The sequence below is a fragment of the Sus scrofa genome, chromosome 8 (genome assembly GCF_000003025.6).
Source record: "Sus scrofa isolate TJ Tabasco breed Duroc chromosome 8, Sscrofa11.1, whole genome shotgun sequence".
NCBI classification, from domain to species: domain Eukaryota; kingdom Metazoa; phylum Chordata; class Mammalia; order Artiodactyla; family Suidae; genus Sus; species Sus scrofa.
The window spans coordinates 24,230,538-24,256,786 of record NC_010450.4 but is presented as its reverse complement, the minus strand read 5'-3'; the positions used below and the strand labels follow the sequence as shown (position 1 = coordinate 24,256,786).

The 26,249-nt window shown below is 34.2% G+C and overlaps 1 long non-coding RNA gene across 1 annotated transcript; it reads right to left on the bottom strand.

The window, feature by feature from the left end:
• Positions 20,415-24,756, bottom strand: LOC110262003. Its single transcript, XR_002346487.1, has 3 exons — positions 24,595-24,756; positions 20,867-21,014; positions 20,415-20,626 (listed from the first exon to the last, which is right to left on the bottom strand). It is a non-coding gene; the product is annotated as an uncharacterized LOC110262003 (long non-coding RNA).

Sequence of the window (26,249 nt, the reverse complement as noted above, 5' to 3'; positions counted from 1 at the left end):
TTCCAATTGAACATCAGATGTGGCCAAGAATGACAACAAAGGGTAAAATCTCTGAAAGAGCTACAAAGAGTCACAAAGGGACTCATTCCACAAACAGAATCAGGGAGTATTCAAAAGATTTTCCTCCCTACTTGGGTCAGTGATACCTCAAAAAGTTTGCCCAGTGGTAATTTTAGAATGGTTATAGATTACTACTTGCTGTGTCTCCTATCTTCCTTTTTCTAAATGTGAGTATTGACTGCAGTTTTCCAGTACTAGCTGGCTATTATATATTGGATTGTGGGGACAGATAACATGTACTCATCCGGATCAAGGTGAGTCATTTTGGTTTTAAGATAGAGAATTTCACATATCACTTGCATGCAAAGACCAGCCTGCATCACCCAAAGATTCTCATCTTTTAGATTAATATTGTCATCCATTGGTATTTGTGAGTTGTTTACTTTGAGAAGTGAGCAAGTATACATTATATGCAAAAAGGAGAGTGAATAAGTATTTGATGCACAGAAAAGTTGTGGTAGTTCCAAAGTGCTCTTCAGCAAATATTTCTGGTTTTTCTTTTTGGACTTCTTTTTGGTCTCCTCCTTTCAGGACTTGGTAGGATTATTTTTTAAACCACTACTAAGTGGGATTAGTCAAGGAACTGAATATGCCTTTTGAGTGGTGAGTGGGAGAGCTTATGGGTAGCCTCCTTTGACTCTGGAATAGTGACCAGTAAAATTTTTGAGATGATATCCAAAATTATAGATGACGATGAGGAGCAGAGTTGGTGAGCAAGCCGCAATGGAGAAGATGGCTAGCAAGAAAAACAACTTTATGACTTTCAAGTCATGGAGATTTTGGAAAGGTGTTTGTTACCACAGAGTAATTTAACCTATGCTGACTGACCTTTTCCAAATAAATAGTATATGCTGTTTCTTTGATAAGTATATTTTTTTTCTAGAAAGAGCTAAAAATAAACTCTGTGCATAATGACAAACCATTTTAAGGACCTGATATTAAGAAAGAGAAAATATGTTATTATCAAGCTAATATACAATGCTCTGTATTATAAAACACCATGCATAAATTTAATTTAAATATAAGTATAGATATTATTAATGCCTTTTATTTCAGTACCACATGAGTATAGGCCATAAATAATGACACACAAAGAATAGAGTTGTGACATTGAACTTAGGAAGAAAGTCAGGACACTTTAAGAATGACGCTTATGATTATTTTTACTCTGCTTGAATTTTTGAAACTAACCTGTTAGTCTGAAAATTGAACCAGTATATTTTTAAAAATACATAGCTGAAGAATTATTGCTGTTTTTTTCCCACTGCCAGACTGACAAAGAATGTTATCTCTGAAAGGCTGTTATTTAACTGATTTCTCTTTGAAAATGAGGGATACGTAAACTGCCCAATATTTCTCTAGTGTCTCAAAAGAGCTAAAAGCTCCACTGTTAGTGCTGATTGTCAAAAGAAAATCTTCTTATCAAGATAAATTCTTTAGCATTGAAATTTCTCTAAAGATAATTGGATCAAGGCTTTCAAATTCAGAGATATTTCACAACAGCAATTTTTGTTCCCAGTTTTTGCTTTTGGTTTTTCCACTATTTTCCTATAAAGAAGGTACTAAAAGTAGAATTGTGAAAACATTTTACACCTATTCAGCTAGATATGTAGCTCCAAAATCAATTTAGCAAGTATCATAAGCAAAATTGGTGAAAAACATACCTAGAGATGTCCTGCAAAAAAATGAAAACAAAACCTTAGCAAATTTGTTATGCACATCTATGGAGTCACAAGGACAATAGCCATTGACTAGATGCATTTTGCAGTGTATACATACTGCTACAAAGCCCTCATTAAATTATCCTAAATGCTTATTTTTATCTTTATCCTTTCTTTCTCCCTTTATCTTTCAGTCCAATTAAGGATATAAGATGAGGCTTTAATCTCTTAATATTAAAATAAAATACCTCATCTCTTTCCAGAAATAATCTTGACTCTTCTGGGATGGCACTCCACTGTACCTCTAGAGTTTAGATAAAGCTCAAAAATGGTAATAATTTGCTTAACCTAAAGTCTGAGCGGAAAAAAACAGAAACACATAAATTAGGTCAGTTCATTGGTGACTAATTTCCCTGCTGATTTTCTACTTCCACTGCCACCATACCTAGTGTCAGCAACATAGCAATATAGAAAAAAATAAACGAAAAGAAACCTGAGAGTCCTTTTGGCTCTGGTCTGCAACCACAGTTCTCTTCCACAATATGTGCTGTGTCATTCTTGACTGCTCCAAGTTTGCCCTAGGTCAATCGTTATTTTTCTCAGTGGTTCTTCCACTTTCTTTTTTTTAAAAAAATTCCTCTATTTTCATGGTTCCTTTTGTTTGTTTGTTTGTTTGTTTGTTTTTTAGGGCCTCGCTCTTGGCATAGAGATTCCAAGGCTAGGGATCAAAGAATCAGAGCTACGGTTGACGGCCCACGCTACAGCCATAGCAATGCAGGATCCAAGCCGCATCTTCAACCTACACCACAGCTCACGGCAACGTTGGATCTTTAACCCACTGAGCATGGCCAGGGATCGAACCTGCAACCTCATGGTTCCTAGTCAGATTCATTTCCACTGAGCCACAACAGGAATTCTGGTCCTTCCATTTTCAAAAGTTGACCTATTCATATGATGTTGGCACATCATGCAAAGTCGGAGCTGGGGAAAATTTTTATGTGAAATTGCTCTATGTTCTTTCTTTTTTCCTATTTCCATGCTGGGAAAAAAAATGCACTCAACATCACATGTATCAGATTTTAAATATGTTTCTCAGTCTTTCCTCATTTGAGTTTTACTCTTCCTAACATAAGAAACAAACATGAGTCCAACAAGTTCACATTTATATAAAGATTTCCTTCCAACCCTCCCTATTTTGCTACCATTCAAGTTTGGAAAATAGAAGATCTTACTGAAGCATATATATTTAAGGCAGTGACTTTATTTCAAGAATCATGGCTGACTATAACCAATGAATAATTGGTTAAATCTTCTGTTGAAACAGTTAAAAATGCTGGATCACTAAACATTTAATTAATTTTTTTTCAAGTTATCAATGGCCAAGAGATTGAAATCTTAAGGTCAAAGTCAAAGTGAACTCACAGAAGTAAGTAAACCATAAAACCAACTTTCACCTTGTGACTATTTGTTGGATTGTGATCTTTAGCTTTGTTTTCACCTCCTTTTGGGAGAAAAAAAGATACAGGTCATAAAACCTAGGTTTCTCCTAAGGTAGAAACCCCTAAAGTGATTTGTTATTAGCCTAAGAGTGAAATAGAAAGAAACTCATTACTCACTAACTCCCATATTCTTGCACCTGTGGGTAAGAAGTGGGAAATATATCTGTGTCAGGTACTTGTGCTAGTCGTAGAGGGGGAAAAAGAGATAAATAAGTGGAAAAAAATGCTTCCTATGAGATGACATAACCATAAGCCAAGTTTGAAATAAAATTTACAATGGATAGATGATGTGGAAGAAAAAAATAGTGTAATATTTAACTTAAAATTGTCTTGGGTTGTCAGTGTCCCCCATCCTTTAAGTAGGAATAGCAATCATCTTAAGAAATAGAAGAAAAAAAAAAAAAACTACTTCACAATCAGGTGTAACATCATTCTCATTAATAAAATTCCAGTGAATATGAGCTCACAACAAATGCAAAGACTGTCAACTCAGAGTTTTATAACTAGCAAGAGTAGTACAAAACATCACTTTCAATATAGACGTCTTCAGACATGTAAACCCAACAGTTACCAAGAACAGATTTTATCAATAGTAAATTCTATAGTGCAGAATTCTTAAGTAAATGTAATTTAAAAATTAAGAATATTTTAAATAAGAATAATTTAGGCAAAATTATTTCAGTGAAAGGTATAAAAGTAAGATGGTAAAGAAGGATAAAGGCAAAAATGGGATAATCCCATTAATTATATAATATGATAATATTGTCTTGAGAGTTTATAAAGCAAGAGAAATATCTCACAACATAATTTTATAAATTAGAGAGAAGGTGATTAAATTGTTTCAACACTCCCAAAACATCTGGAAAAGGATAGAATTTTTTAAAACTTTAGAGTCTGATGTATTACACTGTCAGGTTAAAATTTCTAGAGTAATCATTGACAGAAAAGAAGGAAGAAAAAAATGGTATAAAAGAAAAAAAAATTAATCAACAGTCATCACACCTCCAAAGAAGGCAAAGAAGGGAAAAACAAAAGAGAAGAGGAAAGTCAAATGATCAGTGAGGTTAAATAATAAATGGGCATCATTTCTCAAATACCATATTGACAGCAATTTTAAACTACAATAATAATATGCTATAGAGGATGTGAAGCAATGAGACCACTTACTAATTACATACCACTGTGAGAATCAGTTGGGGTAACCACTCTGGGAAACAATTTAGCATTAATCTATTAAATGTATGTAAATATCCTTTAAATAAGCAACTCACACCCAGGTTTACATTCAGGGTAGCTCCTACATGTATGCAACCCCAAATATGTATAAAAACCTTCAATCCTGCTTTTTGGGTGAAAATAACCTGGAAATAACCATCATGAGCATAATAGATAAATATAATGATATAATTCATCAAAAGACATACTATGCATCTGTAAAAAATGAATTAAGCAATGCTGCTTAATTCACCTACTGGGTGAATAACAGAACAGCACTGAAAGAAAGAGTCAAGTGATTCCACTTCTCCAAAGTTCTCTAAACTTCCAAAATTATATAGACTTTCCAGTGATATAAACCTAAGTAGTAAAGCTCTAAAAAATAAATTAAAATTGTAAGCCCCAAATTCTCTGAATGGTTAATTCAGATGTGTATATAGGTGATTTTAATATTACCCTCCTCTCTTCCTTAAAATGGATTATTATATTTTTCTTTAATATTGATCCTACTTTATTAGTATTTTTACATCTAATATTGAAGAAAAATGCAAAGTAAAAATTCATGTATTAAGTAGAAGTTAGATGTGATGTTGATTATTTTGGAGGAAAATTGCTTTTACAATAGAATCTGGGCACCTATCTATCCAGTCTCCTCCCCAAATTCTGTAAACATTTAAATATAAATCCAATCCTTCAGCCCATGGTTTGCCAAATTTCCTTTCCCTTTTTTGTCATCATGTCTTTCATCCCTTTAACTACCTATATACTTATTGATAGCAATAAATATTCTAACAATTCTAAGGCATATATTGGAATTTTTTAGTATATTGAGAAAATAATGATGATTTTTCACCAGGTGATGCCAAACATACAGTCACATAAATTTTGTATGATGCTATGTGTCTTGATTTTATTTATAAAATTTTGATTTGATTCTAGTTACAGAATTAAAACCCAAGAATGGTCTCCTGGTTTTCATCTTATTTACAGAAGCATTTTTCTCCTGACACTATAAATTTTGAGTTGGAGGATCAGGTCTCCACATGTACTAAAATGTGCTTTAAATCTTAAAGTGCTCTGTGTTTAGTGATTTATTTTTTAAATGTAAGCTCTGACTGTTCAATACTTCCCATATCTTTCAATTTTTGTCATGAAAAATGAAAGATTATTATTTTATACTGTATCATCCAGTATGTAGCTGATTTCATTTATCTTTATTCTCTTCTGACAGGCAGAAAACTGTGAAAGCATTTCACAATAGACCTTTTGGGTTTATATTATTATTTTTTTTTTGGCATGTAAAGGATTTGAAGGTAGACTATAACATATCCAAAACTGTACCCTTAAGTCACTATGGAGCAAGTATAAAATAGTTAATATCTGAATGCAGACGTTTTTAAAGCCCTCTTCTGTTTTGTTGGGCTTTAGTCTAAACAAAAATAAAACATACAAACAGAGTATAATCTATAAATTCTAGATGTCAATACGTTATTGGCAGTTATTCCTCTTCATGCCTCGATTATTTTTAACTTATTTTTTAAAGTCTCTAGGTAAGAGCTAAGTTTCATTTTTACTTTTTTATTTTTTATTTTTTATTTTTTTTGCTTTTTAGGGCTGTACCCATGGCATATGGAAGTTCCCAGGCTAGGGGTTAAGTCAGAGCTGCAGCTGCTGGCCTATGCTGCAGCTGCAGCAATGCAGGATCCAAGCTGCATCTGCAACCTACACCACAGCTCATGGCAAAGCCAGATCCCTGACCCACTGATTGAGGCCAGGGATCAAACCCACATTCTCGTGGATACCAGTCAGATTCATTTCTGCTGAACCATAACGGGAACTCCTACGTTTCATTTTCATATCTTACAAAGGTCCTCTGCCTCCATAAGCAGTTATATATATATATTTGGTGAAGTTACCATGGAAGATATTCAAGTATTATAGTGCTAATTAAATAGGAATGATTGAAGCTTCACATTAGGCTGAATTTACCCCAATTTTGGAACACTGAAGCTACTCAAAAGACAAGAAGCCACCAAAGTCTTAAGTTCAAGTGTAAGAATTATGTTGTGAAAAAGACAAACACTTAAGGAAGATGAACAATTAAAGAGAGGAAAAAACATATTCAACAACTTGAAGCATACACCCCAATGTATATAACAAAACTCTTTACAATAGCCAAGACATAGAAGCAACTTAAATATCCATCAACTGATGAATGGAGAAAGAAGATACATATATATGTACGATGGAATACTACTCAGCCATAAATACTACTCAGAAACACACACACACACGCACACACACACACACACACAATGGAATACTACTCAGCCATAAAAAGAATGAAATAATGCCATTTGCGGCAACATAGATAGACGTAGAGATCCCACAAAGTGAGTTAAGTCAGAAAGAGAAAGACATATGATATCATTTATATGTGGAAACTAAAATATGACACAAATCATCCTACTTATGAAACAGAACAGACTCACAGACATAGAGAAGAGACTTGTGGTTTCCTAAGGTGGTGGGGTGGGGAAGGAAGTATTGAGAGTTTGGGGTTAGCAGATATATATATTATATATAGGATAGATAAACAGCAAGGTCCTATTGTATAGCATAGAGAATCTTATTCAATATCCTATAATAAACCATAATGGAAAAGAAAATGAACTGAATCAGTTTGCTGTCTACCAGAAACTAATACAACATTTTAAATCAAGTATATTTCAATTTAAAATAAACTTTAAAAAATGGAAGAACTTACACTCAAAGAAAAATATGTAATATAAAAATCTGAACAGGTTTTTCAAAGAGTCAGAAAAAAAAGGACAGAATTATTTCCTTGAAACAATAAATGTAGATTATGAAATAAAAACACAAAAGTATGACAAAATAAAACAGAACAATATGATAAAATGTATATAGAGTTCTTGAAAATAAGGTATAGCTTTTGAAATAATTTTAAAATGTGAAATAAATTAACTGAATGGACTATTCAGAGAATTGATGACTAACGATCAAGCTGAGGAATTGCCCCAGAATGTAGTTTAAATATATGTACAGATGAAATCAAGAAACATACAATAAACTACAGTAACAAAAGTTATCTAATAAGATTTTCATAAGAGGAAAAAATGTGGGATGAAAAATAGTTAAGAATTTTCTAGAACTGAAAAGAGATTTCTCATATAAGAAAATTGGCAAGTATTAAACAGAAAATTGAGAAGAAAAAAGGATACAGAAAAAGCATGTACATTGACACACTGCAGTAAATCTTATAAACATTGAGATTAGAGCAAAATTTTAACAGCTACAAGAATTAAAGACAAATTACCAACAATGGATGAAATGAGACTACTAGTATCATATTTTTATCAGCAACATTTGATATAGGGGAAGGAGAAAATACTGTCAAAGTGTTACATAAAAATAAAGTTAATATACATTTTATGTCTAAATGAATTTATAAATTACATATGTGTGAATTTAAAATGATATAAATATATATTGATGGATGCCAGTAAGAAAGAAAATGATTCAAAGTCTGTTCATTTCCAAGTGAAAGAACACCAAATCTGATTAATTCCAAAATATTTTTAAAAACTAAAGTTTGTATACTAAAAATATGAGTGAACTCTCTGAAGGACAGATGTGGAAACAGGAACTTTCAAATCAATTGAAAAGAATACAAAAAAAGGGGGGGAAAAACATGGTATATACATTTTTATGGAGAGTTCCCCATAATAGAATTATTTATTCAAGATGTGATGAGGACCAGTATCCTTTGGTATCTTAAAATAATTCAAACCACAAGTAGCAAACAAAATTATGAAGGACATGGCTCACTGTGGTATTTTACTGGCTCAAATGAAGGGAAATTCTACATTCTATTACTTAGAAGATCCTCATTTTTTCAACTGTCAAATTCAACAGAAAAAAAACAAAATCAACCTTGTAAATGGTCATTATTCTCCACAGCAAAAACACTAAATTTTAAAAAAATAAAATATTTAGAAATAAATAGCTGGAAACTAGAATTTTTTTTAATTGCCCTTTATTTGTAAACTAGAATTAAGGTATTAAAAATCACAAAATATCAGTTTACTGTATGGAAAGAATATTGTCCATCATTTGTGTGTCTAAAATCCTGAGGTACAGATTTTCACTATGAAAAATCGGAATCACCTTAATCTGGGCAAGCACAACCCATTGAACTACCGTTTCTCAGGATATTGATCACTTCACAGAAATAAGATTATAGGTTTTAAAATCCACCCTGCTTCCTTCAGTCTAAAATGGTGTTTTGAAATCAGCATTTCTTATTCTGCTTATGATTAAACTAGCTGGGCTACTGCAGAGCAATTTTAATCTTACCGTTCCTATTTGGAGTGACATGATTATTGGATCATTAGTTTTTACCATTTTCTGTGATGTTATATAACAAATGTACTCTAAGTTGTAAAGCTTCACATCTGATGGGATATAATTATTTTGGGATGTAATTTCTTTTATTCATGCAAACACAACTTTCAACAACTTTCAGATTTAATTCACATACTATACAACTTAACCACTTAAAGTATAGCTTTCAACGGTTTTAGTACATTCACAGTGATTGTACACGTATTACCATAGTCAGTTTAGAGCATTTTATTTACTAGCTCTATCTAGCTATCACTCTGCAACCTCCCATCTTCCCCAGCCCTATGGAGTCACTCACCCCCTTTCTGTCTCTATATATTTTCCTGTTCTGATCATTTTCTATGTAGATTACATATTATGTGGTTCTTTGTGACTGGATTGTTTTCATTAACAAGAACATTTTCAAGGTTTATCCTTGTAACATGTATCAATATTTCATTTCTTTTTATTGTCAAAAAATCTATTATATGGGCATACCACATTTTATTTATCCTTTTGTTGGTTAATAGACAGTTGATTTGTTTCCATTTTTGGCTATTCTGAATAATAATGCTCTGAGTATCCATGTGGAAATTTTTGCCAGAACATATGTTTTCATTTCTCTTGGGTCTATATGTCTAGCAGTGGAATTCTTGGGAAGAACTGCAAGAATGTTTTCCAACATCGCTGTGCTGTTTTATCGTCTTGTCAGTGGTATATAAGAAATTCAATTTCTTCACATCTTTGTCAACACATGTAATCATCAGTCTTTTCTATTGCAGCCTTCATAGTGGGTGTGAAGTACTATTGTCTTGTGGTTTTGATTTGTATTTCCCTATTGGCTAATGAAACTGACCATCTCTTCAGGTACTTTTGAGTCATTTGTGTATCTTCTCTTGAGAAATGTCTTTTCAGATACTTTGTTCATTTTTAATTGAGTGATCCTTTTTCATTATTGTTTTAATGTCTTTTTATATATGCTAAAAATAGGCACACACACACTTTTAATGCTATCCTCAATTTCTCAAACCCTAAGAGTTAATTTACAATTAAACCTTTACTTTTGTGACAACATGGCACAAACTTCTCTTGTAATTTGCATTCTGACTCATGCGTTTCAATAAATACATCTAGAATGGTTAATATTTTCCAGAATGTGTAGTGAAATTATTACTTTTACCATTTATTCCATAATCAACAACTACTTCTCTTTCCATTTTTCATACACGGCTCTCTCATTGTTAACCAGGAATGCTTTTGAGTTAGAGGTTCTAATAGAGTCAATTATTTCATTTATAAAATGAAATTATAAATGAAATATAAATTTAGAAAATTATAAATTTATAAAATGTGGTCACTTCTTCAAAAGCTGGACACCAATAGTTTTTCATTAATCTATCTTAATTACAGTTCTTCATCATTTAAATTAACCAAAAGTATGCCTTAACAGGTGTACTGTGTTATGTAAGATATTATAAATTTAGAAGCATCTTGGTCTTCTTTGAATTCAGAGTAGTATTCTTTAACCATTTGTATTACCTCTTCACTTTATTGGTGTTATCACTCCTTGAGACTCTCTACATTCTTTACCTACTTGCCTAATTCATTTTTATCATCTCTTTCTCTCATCTCTCTCTGTTAATTTTGTAATTTCAATCTTGATTATTTCCAACTAAGAAAGATGTTCTTTTTCTGATTTATTAAGCATTCTGGTCATTCATTAGCCAGTTCAGGCCTCCATCTTCACAAATATCACATTTATCATTCTCCTAGTATCTCAACTGATTCAAATTAAACTGAGATATACACTCTGCATTTCCAATGACTGCACCCAAGACCTTCCAGAGAATAAGGCCAAGCATTTCCTATAAAGTGTAATTCTTCCATTACACAGTAAACTCTTCTAGGAACCATTATTTTGAATGTGTAGGTTCCAGAAATTTTATTCCATAGATGCTAACATTTTTGGAAGTTCCCATACTGTTATTATCTGAAATGTAATTCTAAAAATTTTTATTTTTTTATTTTTTTATTTTTAGGGCTGCACTTGCTGCATATGGAGGTTCCCAGGCTAGGGGTCGAATCAGAGCTAACAGCTACTGGCCTATGCCAAAGCCACAGCAACACCAGATCCGAGCCACATCTGTGACCTACACCGCAGCTCATGGCAACGCTGGATCCTTAATCCACCAAGCGAGGCCAGGGATCGAACCTGCAACCTCATGGTTCCTAGTTGAATTTGTTTCTTCTGCGGCACAAAAGGAACTCCCTATAAGTATTTTTAATTTCTAAGTAAATTAAAACAAAGGTATATGCATTTTTTTTCTTTTCATAATACGAACTGTGAGTGAATATTTTTTAAGCAATTGTCTTGTACTCTGAACTGTGCCTAAATGCCATGAGTCACAAAAGTTTTGATAGCCCTCAGTCCAAAAGCAACTGCTGGAAAAAAAATAAAGTTAGAGCCTTAAGAAAGATTCACCTGGTCCTAAGAATAGTTACGTTGTCTATATTCTAAATCATCATACTACTCTGCCTTTTTAATTTATGTTTTCAAATTATGGCTTATATTTTTAATATATTTTTAATTATATATTTTTGAATATTTGAACATATATACATATGTTCTGATATTTCTTGAATTTTTATATATACCTTATGTTATACACACACACACACACACAAATTGTATATTCAGTAGAATGTGTGATTTGCAGAAACCATGTTTGGCTTAATGTTATTATATACCAGGAGTTTATATTATAATAAACAGATCCTCAAAAATACATGATGGGAGTCCTGTTGTGGCATAACTGGATTGGCAGCACCTCTGTGGTGCCAGGACACAGGTTCCATCCCCAGTCTGGCAAGTGAGTTAAAAAGGATCCAGCACTGCTGCATCTGCAGCATAGATTGCAATTGCGGCAACTGGGCCCATATCCGATCCCTGGCCCAGGAACTCCATGCGCTGTGGGGAGGCCACGAAAAGAAAAAACAACAACAACAACAAAAAAAACATGCTGAATCAACAAATAGGAGAAAGGAATCAATGGAGACTTGAATAATCTGAACTTTTTTTGCAGAGGTGGTGAGGCTAGAAGGAACCTAGAAAGATGTTGAAATGTAAAGATTTGGAAGAAAAAAAAATGGAGGTAAAAAGGAATTCCAGACTGAATGACAAATTAAGAGAAATAAAGCACAAAAAAATTATGCCAGTTGCATGAGATAATGGGGAAATTGGCAAGACTAGAGAGTAAAGGTTGTGTGTGGGAAATTAAGTTGGATATGTCACATGACATCAAATTACTAAAAGTTTTAAAATCAGATAATTTAGACTCCTGTGGTAGGATAAGGGAGTCAGTGACGATTTTTACCCTCACGAGCAACACAATGAAAGCAGTAATTTAAAGAAATATTACTTAAAACATTTCTGGTAGTTTTCTGTCCTGAAGCTATGTGCAGAGTGAACTGGAGGTTTTTGAGTCTGGGAGATAATTCAAAGCTAAATGTTGTTCTCAGATCTAAAAGTTTCACTTAACCTAGATTTAAAAAAAAAAAAAAAACATATATAACACCACAAACTATTCATTATTTCACACTTGCCCTTACTTATATCTTACAGTTTATGCCATTTGAGAGATAAAATAATACACATCTTTTTTTTTGAATTGGCAATGTACAAATAAACGAAAGCTATAAATAAATGAAAATGGAATGAATTGTGGTTGCTCACTAGAAAAGTTCAGCCACATCTGAACATGAGTTCATGAAGCCCAGAACAATGCTAATGACCAAGGGACTTTCTAAGAAAATATGAGAGACATTTCAAAAGAAAAATCATAAATGTTTAGTGAGAAAAAAGAAGATGCATCAGGAATAATCAGAAGAGAAGCTAAAGACAGCTTTTCGGTTTACATCACCTACTGGGAATTTAACAGTTATTTGGAAAGAGAGCACAAAGCTAGGATGAAGATCGGATGAAAAAAAAATAGGTTTTGAGATTTCACGTGACCACAAAATATATACAAAAGAATATATTCAGGAAATATTTTCAAGTTATCACGAAGAATTTCAATGAGAGATTTGGGAGCCATAAGCAGAGTGGAAAAGGTGATGTGTGAAACCATTAAAATAGATCAGGTCTCTCCAAAAGAGAAGGGGCATATGGCAAAAAACATGGAGAGTTATGATTTATTACTGTATTACTTCGTGTAATGCCCATAATGACTGTGCTGAAGTCAGTGGCACATATTTCATTTTAAAAAAAGAAAATTAGAGGATGTTAATGGTATGTCTAAGGTAATACAGTTAATAGCAGTGGCACAATCAGGGTGCCCTGAAAGAGACCTCCAGATACTACCGGTGGGACTAAAAACGCCAATATACTTTCTGTTGGAAATGTGGCAGTGTGTATCAAAAGTCTTATAAATGTTCATATCCTCCGATGCAATAATAACATTCCTGTTAACTTTCCCAAAGAATTAAACGCACACACACAACTTATGTGTACCAACATCCACCACAGCATTATTAATAAGAGTAAAAATTAAAAGCCAACAAGGCAGTATTTATACATGCTATCTCACATCTATGTAATAGATGTAGCTTTTATATTCATATTTAAGGAAAATGAGTATGAAAACATGGAAATGCAAGAAATGTATAAAATGAGAAAGGCTAGCATAAAGAGGAAAATAAATTGTTTACTGAAAATGCTACTTCAGAAAAAAATGTAGAAAATTTTACAGAGTACTAATTAATTAATCAACCTTTGTTAATAAAAATGTTTTTCATGGAATATAATAAAGTAATTCTTTTTCCACTAATTTTTTATTATACTCCATGAAAAACATTTTTATTAATGAAGGTTAGATTATTTCACCAAAAAAGCATCAATAGGAAAAAGACACTGCTTTCTGGCTACTAAGTAGGATTAATAACCAGAAATGGGAGTTCCCATGGCGGCTCAGCAGTACTGAACCTGACTAGTATACATGAGGACGTGGGTTCCATCCCCCACCTCACTCGGTGTGTTAAGGATCCAGCGTTGCCATGAGCTGTGGTGTAGGTCGAAGATGCGGCTTGGAACTGGTGTTGCTGTGTCTGTGACGTAGGCCGGCATTGGACCCCCTAGCTTGGGAACTTCCTATACCATGGGTGTGGCCCTAAAAAGACAAAAAGACAAAAAACAAAAACAAACAAACCAAAACAAAAAAAACAGAAATGTTTAGCTACTGAGAGGCTCTTTTCCAACTATGTAATGTGTTCGGTGTTTTAAAATTCATTCATTTCATCCATCAGTCTTAGGAACAAGCCATCTAGAAGGCATGAATGCAGAAATAAAAGGTCAGAAAGATGAAATCCCTTGTATCAAATCACATGAGTATTTAGCAATAGATTTACTAAGTCAGATTTATCACTCTTCCTTAAAATGCAGAACCTATTATTATTATTATTATTATTATTATTTGTCTTTTTGCCTTTTGTAGGGCCCCACCCGAAGCATATGGATATTCCCAGGCTAGGGGTCTAATCGGAGCTGTAGCCACTGGCCTATACCACAGCCACAGCAGTGCAGGATCCGAGCCTCATCTGCGACCTACACCACAGCTCACAGCAATGCCGGATCCTTAACCCACTAAGCAAGGCCAGGGATGGAACCCACAACCTAATGGTTCCTAGTCAGATTCCTTAACCACTGCACCACGACAGGAACTCCTTTTTTTTCTTTTAAACCTATTTATTTATTTATTTATTTATTTATTTTGTCTTTTTGCCTTTTCTAGGGCTGCTCTGGCAGCACGTGGAGGTTCCCAGGCTAGGGGTCTAATCAGAGCTGTAGCAACACCAGATCCGAGCTGCGTCTGAGACCTACACCACAGTTCACGGCAATGCCAGATCCTTACCCCACTGAGCAAGGCCAGGGGTCGAACCCGCAACTTCATGGTTCCTAGTTGGATTCGTTAACCACTGTGCCATGACAGGAACTCCTAACCCATTATTTTTTAAATAATATTTTTGTGTGTGTGTAAGTAGTTCTTATTCTCTAACAAAGGAAATCTCCTATGAAATATTTCTAACTTTATAAAAATTTACCCAAAAACAATAGAATATCTTTATTTCCTATTACATAAAACTTTTCCCTTTAGTATTACATTAAATCAAGTCTAAGTTTTATTCAAATTCTTAAATTTTGGAATTCTCTTGTGGCACAGCAGATTAAGGATCTAGTGTTGTCACTGCAGCAACTTGGGTCACTTCTGTGGCTCAGGCTGATCCCTGGCCTGGGAATTTCCACAGGCCATGGGAGCCGCCAAAAAATAAAAAATTAAATTAAAACAAAAAAAAACCCCAAACAACCCCCTCCCAAATTCTTAAATTTTAATAGTCTTCTGAATTTTTTGAGACTTCGTAAAGATAGGTTTTATTTCCTATACCATATTCAGGACCTTGAATTCTCTAGTTTTTTAAAATTCATAGCATATTTTCAAAGACATGAGCAATTCCAGGATTTTGCCTGCATTTCCTCTTTGGTGAAACACAAGAGTTTTACTTCATTCCAATAATTGAACCACACATTATTGAAAGTTAAGCATCTGTGTTCAGAGTCACCCAGAAGCTTTTAACAGATTTTCAGTATAAGAATTACACTTTTGTCTGACCTATCAACATGGCCTCTAGCCATGACTTTTCTGGGATCTATTATAAAAGACTTAAAAATGTCTGCAGCATTTAGATGCCTTGCTTAGTTTGTGACAATCTTCTTCGGGTCCATACTTGTTTTGATACAGGACCATGCTGTGATTTTTTGAAAATAGTTAAAGTAACTATTGGGTTTTACTAATTGAAATTAAAATGTAAATGTAATGAATAGAAATCCGAACAATCCAAGGTAGCTGATGGTTAAGTGCCTATATGGGTTTCATATGACTAAGGTTGCCCATGCTCAGGTAATAACTATTACACCATATACACTGTAAATTATAGTACACCATCAATTACTTCTCCGAGTAATGACTGATGACTTGTTTTAATCTAACCATAATATAAATTCTGATTTGATAAATACACTAAAAGGAGAAGGTGTTTGGGGATCTAACTTATGTAAGTTTATTTAATGCTATATTTATTACATATCATTGACTATATATATTACGCTATGTTTAGAGATTTTGTGATGAGTAAGGTGGTCCCCTTCCTTCCCACCACTCACCCTTCCTCCATGCTGAGCCTTCCTTCCCTGTGGTTAAAAGATTTGCTCTTGGCTTATGCTAGTTGGGCAGATCAAGCTGTATGAACAGGAACATCTTCTGGAATGCCAATTTCACAAATGTACTTTGATGCTGTTCTACCAATGTAGCTATGTGCTCTTGAGCTCTGAGGTTGCTCCTAGGACCAGAGGACACTGGACTTCTCTTATATTGGTTCCATCCTGGTATGAACAAGCATCACCTCTCCTGCTATGGAACCCTTTCACTGATGTTTACCTTTAGCCTAGGCAGCAGTCTAATCCTGCCCCAGAACATGTACCTGGGCACAAATATATATCTCCTTGTGTATCAAGGGGTGAAAATATGTCTAAAGTATGTGCACATGTTACCCACCCTTGTCACTGTAAGCAGGACTTCCATCCACAAACTCCAAATCTGGGCATTATCCATGATAGAGCCCTCCCGTATAATACAGTCCATCAGCAAGTTCTTTTCAAAACTCATTCCGAACAGTCCATTTTTCACTTCTTTTGTTGCTACAGGTGTAATCACCACCATTTATTTTCTGGAGTAGTAGAATAGTCTTCTAATACATATATTTTTTATTATCCTTGCCTCTGGTTATCTCTAAGATAACATGGTCTTTTTAAACACAATCATATCCTAAAATCCCCGTTCTTAAAATCCTCCAATGATCCCCATCACATATCCAGACATGCTATCCAGGTTTACAGCCAAATATAATACACTATACAATAGAACTTTCATTGGTCCAGCTCTGCCTGTGTCTTTAACCTTCTTTATCTCTGCTTGACCTTCTGGTCCTTAATGTGCCCTCCTAGTTTTGCTTTATGGCCTTTTCACAGTTATTCGATTTGTAAGATTTCCCCTTTGACTTTCATAAGGCTGACGACTCTGGCTAATTCCTACTAGGGAAGTCTCCCTTAACTGACACATTTTTGAGGCTTTTTTCCTTACCCATTCAATCTATAATATTTGCCAGTCAATCACCATAATATCACCACAGCATTTGTTGTTTTCTAGCATTTTTGGTACATTTATATATACCTACACATTTACTCTGTTTCTCCTAATTTATCTCTGTGTTTCTCTCTCTTGCTCTATGTTTGAACATGGTCTTCCTTCTGTCTCTGTCCAGATTTACTCTCCTTATAAGAAACTGGTCATATTGGTCCCTTCTAATGACCTCATTTTCACTTAATTACCTATTATAGACCCTAACTCTTAATGCAATCACATTAGGATGCATTGGGGGTTAGGACCTCAATGCATGAATTTGGGAGGGAGCACAATATTAGCTTGTAACATATACTAAACAATTATCTATTGTTTGTCTGAAATTCAAATTTAACTGTGTGTTTTGTATTGTATCTGGCCATCCTATAGGACCTGAAATTGCTCATCTATTCCATGACTTTCAGGATACACACACACACACACACACACACACACACACACTTTTTTCTTGGGGGGGGGTCATGCCTGCAGCAATGGGAAGTTCCAGGGTCAGGGATCAAACCTGCTCCCTATAGCGGTGATCTAGGCTGCTGCAGTGACAATGCCGCATACACAACCCGCTGTGCTGCAAGAGAACTCCACTAGGATCTACTTTTTTGGTGGTGGTTATAAAAGCTACAGAAGAAATTTTATTTGAAATAAATACTCCATTCATATCACTAACAAAGAAATTCCTTTGATTTAAAAATGAATGCTTGTTAATTTGAAAGCAAATACTTGAACCTGTATCTTCTTCTCCTTAAAGGTTAATCATATGTAAACTAAGTAAAATAATACCATACTTAATTCACCTTTTGCATGCTCTTCCATTGATTAAAACAAGAAAATCTCTTGGAATACTTTAATATCTAATCACTGAAGAACCCAAGCTAATGGTGTTAGCATCACCTACTCTTAATTACGTTAGTTTGTAAAACCTAAAATCTTTGACATTATATTTAAATAATCATCTGAACAGAAGAAAATTTCGCTAAAAATGCTTTTCCTATATTTAGTAAACCAAGGGCTCTGAGTTTTCTTTACCATTCTGGTTTTCTTCCATAATTTCAGTTAAGGTTCACTAACATTAAGATATAGCATATAATTCCAGATGCTAGAAATATTAACTTTACCTGAGGTGCAAAAAATTCTATTAAAAATAAGAGTTTTCAGTAATAATCTATTTCATATTTAAAAATATTCATGTATTATAAATGATGATATCAATACACCAGAATTTTGTAGTCACTTTCCTAAGAACTAAAATCACTATTTTCTTCTTCCATTCCAGATATATTATTGAACTGTTTATTGATAATCCAATGTCAGTTATAATAAATGAAATCAAAATAATTAAGAAAAACATTGAAAAAAGAATTGTGTGTGAAAAACAATTTATCAAATCTAAATTTTTAGTAGCAGTAAAAAATGCATGAGCATTGGAATGAAATAATTCAAAGTTGTTTCAACCGTGACACTTAATATTGTTAAAAACAAGACAACAGACCCAAACTGGAATGGCTTGTGCTAAGCCCAGATCAGGAAACAGACTTTACAGATTCAGCTCTTTTAGAAATAGAATCTGAAACCAGTCACTCAGGAATTTGTCTGATCAGCACTAGTTAAGTAATCTGCCTGGTAAACCCCTACCATCTCCTAAAGGAAACTAACTGCAATAACTAACCCATTTTTTGTTGTTGTTGTTTAGTATAACTTGCTCCTGCTCTCTTCTGCCTATAAAAGTCTTTCATTTTGTAGAGCTCCTCAGACATCCTTTCTGATAGATTGCTGCTCCATTCAAATCAATTTTTGCTCAAAGAAATTCCTTAAAGTTTAATATGCCTCAGTTTCTCTTTTAATAATAGCAACCTCGACTCTCTTAGATTTGGGCCCTTCAATTTTTAAATGAAAATTATAATTCCCATTATAAATTTGATCTAAGAATGAAATGAGATAAAGTATTAAATATTTAAGGTTCCAATGGCTGTAGTTATTAACCCAACCTATGGGAAGAAAAATTTATCAATGCCATACTGATAGAATTATTTGTTTATAATTTTAATTTTCCACAATAGTCAAGTCTAAGATTTTAATATATTATGAAAATAATTATATTTAATAATATTTCAGGAACTGGTAATAACATAACTGGTTATAGGGTTTGGCAAGGTAAGATTCAATGCTGTGGTATTTCTTTTTTTACTTTTTTATTGAAGTATAGTTGATTTACAATGTCATGTTTCAGGTGTACAAAAAAAGTGATTCAGTTATACATAAATATATATTTTTTCAAATTTTTTTCCCTTATAGTTTATTATTGCTGTGGTATTTTTTGAGTACAACATTTAAAACAAGTAAATACTCCTAAGGATTTTAGTGTTTTCCTTTTTTTTTTTTTTTAAAGGTACCAATCATTTATTTTCAAGAGGAGTGCTTTACTTAATGTCATATTTGAATAAGGTGAATAAGAAATTGACATTAAGAAAATTTGACTTAAATAAAATTCTTATAAAAGACTAACACATAGAACCAGATAAGTAAAATTATAATGGAAGAAAAAATGATATGTTCCTACATACCTCAAAATATGTACATTTCTGGGAGTTCCCGTCGTGGCGCAGTGGTTAACGAATCCGACTAGGAACCATGAGGTTGCGGGTTCAGTCCCTGCCCCTTGCTCAGTAGGTTAACGATCTGGTGTTGCCGTGAGCTGTGGTGTAGATTGCAGACGCGGCTCGGATCCCGCGTTGCTGTGGCTCTGGCGTAGGCCGGTGGCTACAGCTCCGATTCAACCCCTAGCCTGGGAACCTCCATATGCCAAGGGAGCAGCCCAAGAAATAGCAAACAACAACAACAACAACAACAAAAAAGACAAAAGACAAAAAAAAAAAAATGTGCATTTCTCTTAATGAGTCCTGGTCAGCATTAATGGAGATCTTATTATGTATCGTATCCTACACTAGATGCTTTACATAGTTTTCTTATTTAATCATCACAAAATCCAGGTAGTAATTGCTACTTTCCTTAATTTTTTGGTAAATAAATACCGAATCACTTTCTCAAAGACGAATTAAAAGTGGGAATCAAGGAGTTCCCGTTGTGGATCAGTGGAAATGAAAACAAATAGTATCCATGAGGAAGCAGGTTTGATCCCGGCCTTGTTCAGTGTGTTAAAGGTCTGGCATTTCTGTGTTTGTGGTGTAGGCCAGAAGCCACAGCTCTGATTTGATCCCTAGCCTGGGAACTTACATATGCTGTGGGTGAAGCCCTAAAATATGAACAAACAAACAAAAAAGAAGGGATCAAGTATTTGACTGTATTTTTCCAATGAAATGCATTAAATTAACTGTCAACTAGTAAGTCTCGGTATTATTTGATATCCTACATATGACAGTATTTTTTGAACATTATGAAATTGTTAATCCATTTTTCCAAATCTTTGTTAATTTGATCAAGAAACAGTTGTATAAGTTTCACCTGGTTTTTATTTGCTGGCAATTCATTGGCAAGGGCAAACGTAAGGTAGCTTCAGAACGTGAACAAAAACGTGATGGTCAGCCTGGAATAATGCAACAGTAGATTTTGTTGAAGCTACACAAAGACAAGTTCTGTAGAATTCAACCCACTTTACAGATTCCATATGTTATAAACTCATCAACAAACAACATCAGAGATGTTTCCATTGGAACACTTTAAGTGTGTGGACATAAGTTTTTCTCATTCCTGTATCCTAGAAAATGCCTGGTTACTATTGGTAGGTGATACTTTCCTAGGGTTGCCATAATAGAATATCACTCACCAGGTGGATTAAAGAGAAGAAAATTATTGTACAGTTCCAGACACTGGAAGCCCAAGATTAAGGTGTTGGCAAGGTTGGTGTCTGGTGAGATTCTCTTCCTGGTTTGCAGACGGTTGCCTTCTCACTGTGTCCTCATATGGTGTTTCCTCTGTGCCCAAGAAGAAAGAGATCTCTCCTGTTTCTTTTTCTTTTTGTAGGACAGTAGTCCTTTCAGGCTAGCGGTTCAACATTATGACCTCATTTAACCTGAATTACTTCATGGAAGTCCCTATGTTCAAATATAATCACATAGGGGACTAGAGTTGCAACATAGGAACTTTTTGGGGGGGAGAAATAACACATTTCTGCCCCTTACAGTATTGAATTGTCATCTCCTATTTACCATATAGCAGTTACCCATTCCTGTTGTTTCCATATGAAGAAAGAAGACAATAGCATCTCCTATGGAAATAACTGGCTTGTTAACAAGGGTTGATGATTTAAGTATGGATGAGGGCACAAGAGGAAGCAAATGCTGATTGCAGTTGCTCAAACAGGTTTTTGGTATCCGTGAAAGTGTTATTGAATAGAAATACATGCCTAACTGGAAAGATGAAGGGTAACCTTGGCTTTTGATATAGCATTTAGAGGTTCTCTATTGCAAAAGAAAAACACTGTTGGAATGCCAAAATATGCAAAGAACATCTAAGTAGATGTGTTCTGCTGACAGCAAAATAAACTTACGTTCTCTTTAACTATTCAATGACAAAGGTAACTAATCCTTCACTCGGTAGCTCATTATGCATTGTCATGAAATAGATAATACAATTTCCACAAGCCTCTTTTGATTTCATGTCAAACAAATTCTCTCAAAGCCATTTAATAAATAAATAGAAAAAGCAAACCTGAAACCACAAACGATTTGTGTAATCGATTGCTTTGAGCCATCTATTACTCTTCCCACAAAACACATGTACATTCCTACCCAATTAGAGAGAATTTTCCAGATTGAGGTTTCGATAAATTGCATATTAAGAAAGATGGCAGACTTCTTTAATATTTAAAGCAAAAATTAAGAATATATTAAATTCCTCCTCATATTGAGAATCAAATAATTAAATTTAATTTAATTAGAACTCTGCTATTGCTTGCAAAGACACTGGCTCTCTGGCTCCCTATATTTTTTTTTTTTTTCAGAAAAATGTTCTAATAATGCATAATATACTCCAGTGATATAAGGCTCATTTTGAGTCTGTAATTTTGCTTTGTGTGTTACTCCTTCTGCCTGTAATGTCCTTTCACATGCAGCTAATTTCTACAGGGGAAACTCCAACTTTTCTTTAAGATTTAGGTTACGAGTTCATCTTCTGTGAAGACTTTTTGAACCCTCTAGCCCTTAGAGATTTGGCAGTGCTGTTTTTCCTCCTAAGAAATTGTTCTCCTTTACTTCTATGTGTATCTATGATACCACCCTGCAGTCAAGACTCATATCAAATTCATCTTTATTTCTCTTGCCTAAAATAAACTCTGGTCCAAAGTAAGCACTTAATAAATACTTGTGAAAGCACAACCAATCAAATAAGAATATATGCTTTTTATCAGAGAGAATCACGTTTGAGTTTTACCTTATGCCACTTACTGAATTTGTCCTGAGAAAATTACTTAAAAGTCTCAAAGTTTTAGTTTGCCAGTTTGAACAGAAGAAATTACACTATTTCTGTATTGTGTTATTCTTTGAAACAAATGAGATAATACAGAGATAAATAGAGAGAGGAAAAGGGAAGGTGAGAAGAGAAAGAATGAAGGCAAGCTTAACATAATACTGGTATATATGCTTTCTTTCTGAAATTGTTACCATTTTTCTGAAAAGGTGTATGATTTACTACTTCCTGTTGCTTCAAGATGAAACAAATTCCATAGACTTATCTATCAACTATGTTTGCTTATATTTATGGTGTCATCATAGACTTTATGTCTCAGAAAGGCAAAAGATAAAAATCAAAATAAAATGGTGATTTTTATAAACTTCATTTAATATAATTGAATACCAAAATTCTTTTCTATGAAGACTTTTGCAAAGAAATTATATAAGTTGGGAGACTTTCCAAATATTTCATAAACATATGTAATTAATTCTCTTAAATGTGATCCTTCAGATCAGATGTGATCCGCCTTCCACTATACCTATCTCACTGGTTATCATCACTGTCATTAATCGACTGTATGGTTTTCTGTTCAATGTCTGCCTTTCCGACCAAACTAACTTCCATAATGGTAGAGATCATATGTGTCTTGTTCATTAGCGTTCCCTTGGTGAGTCTCAGAATTCCAGAGACAAGGCTGTTCAAAATTTGTTTTGATAATAAGAAAAAAAAAAGAAACGAGAAATTTTAAATATTGATAAGCAACATTTAGAATATCACAAAGTCTTTTCAAAAACATAATTTTATTTTTCATAGCACTTCTCACCATGAAATGGAAAATTCCTCATCTTATATTTAGACCAAAGGACTTAACATTATAAGGGAAAAAAACAAAAATCTTTATGGTAGTAAGAATAGAGGAAAGAAATGATTTTTAAATTCTGATAAAGGATAAAGTAAGGGGGAAAAAAATAAAGAACTGATTATCCAAATAGTCATTTTTATGTAGTATTGGAACAGAGTTAATGATAATAGAAGTGGATGAATTATGGGCTAATTATCTGAAGAATCAATAATGTAGGTGACATCTGAATGCAAACACCATGATAGTTAGACTATTGGCAAGAGTTAGAGTTATGAGCAGCAGATGTAGTCACAACCACAAATTTTTTTTCCAGTTCACTTGTAACAATTAGGGTTTTTCAAAGATACAATTAGCTTTCTTATGAGCAAATGAGCTTTCAGTCCCTGAAGGCCTTCATCTAAGTTGAACATTATTTGAAAAGGACATTTTTTGAAGAACTCAAGCATCGGATTCCTCTTAAGTCAGGCACTCCTTTAATACAGTCTTCATTCTTTAGAAACTAGAAATCTTATTTCCCAGGAATCTTCTAAATGTATAGTAACGAGATAAATCTTGATGGCTTCTCTAACCATTAATGTTAACTGAAGACAATTGAAATTAAAATTTCTAGTATGCTACCCAAAATCCAGCATAACATTAATTTGTACTCAGCTGAAGTTGGGTATCATCGGAACAGAAATAGACATTTTGGAAGATTTGGTTTTTTCTGTTTGGGACTTTCCTTCGGTACAGGTATAAATAACATTTTAATTGTTTTTATTATTTTGGTAGTGACAAATGGATTGCGGAGGCTTAGTTTCATTTATTCTCTTTGGAAAAGCATAGAAATTTCTTTTAAGAGGCAGTTCAATTTCTGGTTAGCCACCTTGTGCTTATACAGGCTTGCTCTACTATTTTGTTAAGGTAGATTTGTGGAAAGCCCAAGATATCTACCAATCTTCTAATTTGGAAGGATCAGGCTGCAGACTATTTTCCCTGTGAATCTGTTCAGATTAGATTTTAGACTTTCATGGAGCAAGTCTAGAGTAGTTCTTTTTCTAGAACTTAGACTATTCCTCCAAAGGTTTTTTGTTGTTTTGTTTGTTTTATGTGCCAGCTAGATTCTTTCATACTAATGAGGCCTCTCCATTCTAACTAGCCCAGAATTCTAATTATCTCCAGGAACTATTTGATCTTTAGTACATCTGTTCTACTCTTAACTCTGTAACAACTACTTTCTAGTAAACCATATATTATCTTACCCTGAATCTGTGCAGCCCAGTCCTTATCCAATTTCTTACAGAAAACCTCCAGTCCGAGTTGACCAGTGACCTGCTTTTTCTTCTCCAGGATCATGCTCCAGAGACCCCATCAGCAGCCCCATTCTCTGAGCTGTCTCTTCTTTAATGAAATCTCTGTGGAATACTTTCCTGTGTCACAACCAGAAAATTATCCACAGATAGAAATCTGGGCCAAATATAGAGCTCAGAATATATGTTTCCCATTTTTCCAATGCCTGAAAACAGTTGCCACCTACATTTTGTTAAATTTAACAGTTTTTAATGGCAGGGGATCTGTAGAGAACCACAATCACAATTCACAGGAGGTAATTTATTTTATTTTCGTTTTTTTTTTTGGTCTTTTTGCCTTTTCTAGGGCCGATCCTGCAACATATGGAGGTTCCCAGTCTAGAGGTCTAATCAGAGCTGTAGCCTCCAGCCTATGCCAGAACCACAGCAACGCGGGATCCGAGCTGCATCTGAAACCTACACCACAGCTCACGGCAACGCCAGATCCTTAACCCACTGAGCAAGGCCAGGAATCGAACCCGCAACCTCATGGTTCCTAGTCGGATTCGTTAACCTTTGAGCCACAACGGGAACTCCAGAAGGTAATTTCTTTTTTTTTTTTTTTTGGTCTTCTTGTCTTCGTTGTTGTTGTTGCTATTTCTTAGGCCGCTCCCGCGGCATATGGAGGTTCCCAGGCTAGGGGTCGAACCGGAGCTGTAGCCACTGGCCTACGCCAGAGCTACAGCAACACGGGATCTGAGCCGCGTCTGCAACCTACACCACAGCTCACAGCAACGCCGGATCGTTAACCCACTGAGCAAGGGCAGGGACCGAACCCGCAACCTCATGGTTCCTAGTTGGATTCGTTAACCACTGCGCCACAACAGGAACTCCCAGAAGGTAATTTCTAATACAGCTTTTAACAGCATTTTCCAGAACGAGCAACCTTTCAAAGTCTGTACAATACACCTTCATTTTAATAAGTGTAGATAAATTTGGAATACTTCACAATTCAAGTCAGTCCATTTCCTTAAGTTCAATTTATCCAACATCAGGTTTTTTTTTTTTTTTAAATCCAAATACACAAGTTAGTTAACCCTTAGAAGCCTGAACCATATTGTAATGCTCATATCTTTTAGTCACACTTAATTTCTGAAAAGTGCCTCCTAATCCATTTTTGTCAATATAAAATAATCACATATTTACATTTAAATTGGTATTTGTTGTTATTGAAACAATAATTATATTTGAGCATTAAATTTAATCAAACTGTAATTAGTTCTTTTTAGTATAACCATGCAATTCAAAATAATTAACTTGCCCCAAGAGTTTTCCTCCCTTCACTTGAACTACTTAATAATAATAAGAGGAAGAATATTACTTCTGTCATGTGTGAAAGGATTAGCCAAGTGACACGTTCCAAGAAGGGGGATAGGTATGGTTACTTCCTAATGGCAGACAGAAGCAGAATCCTAGTGGGTAATTTTCCACCAGGTATACCAGATACCTCATTTACTATGTCCATGAAGATAAGCACAAGTCATATCATTTACTATGTCCATGAAAATAAGCACAAGTCATATCATGTCAGGATGAGAAACTTCAAAGAGCAGCTGATTCCAAAGGGT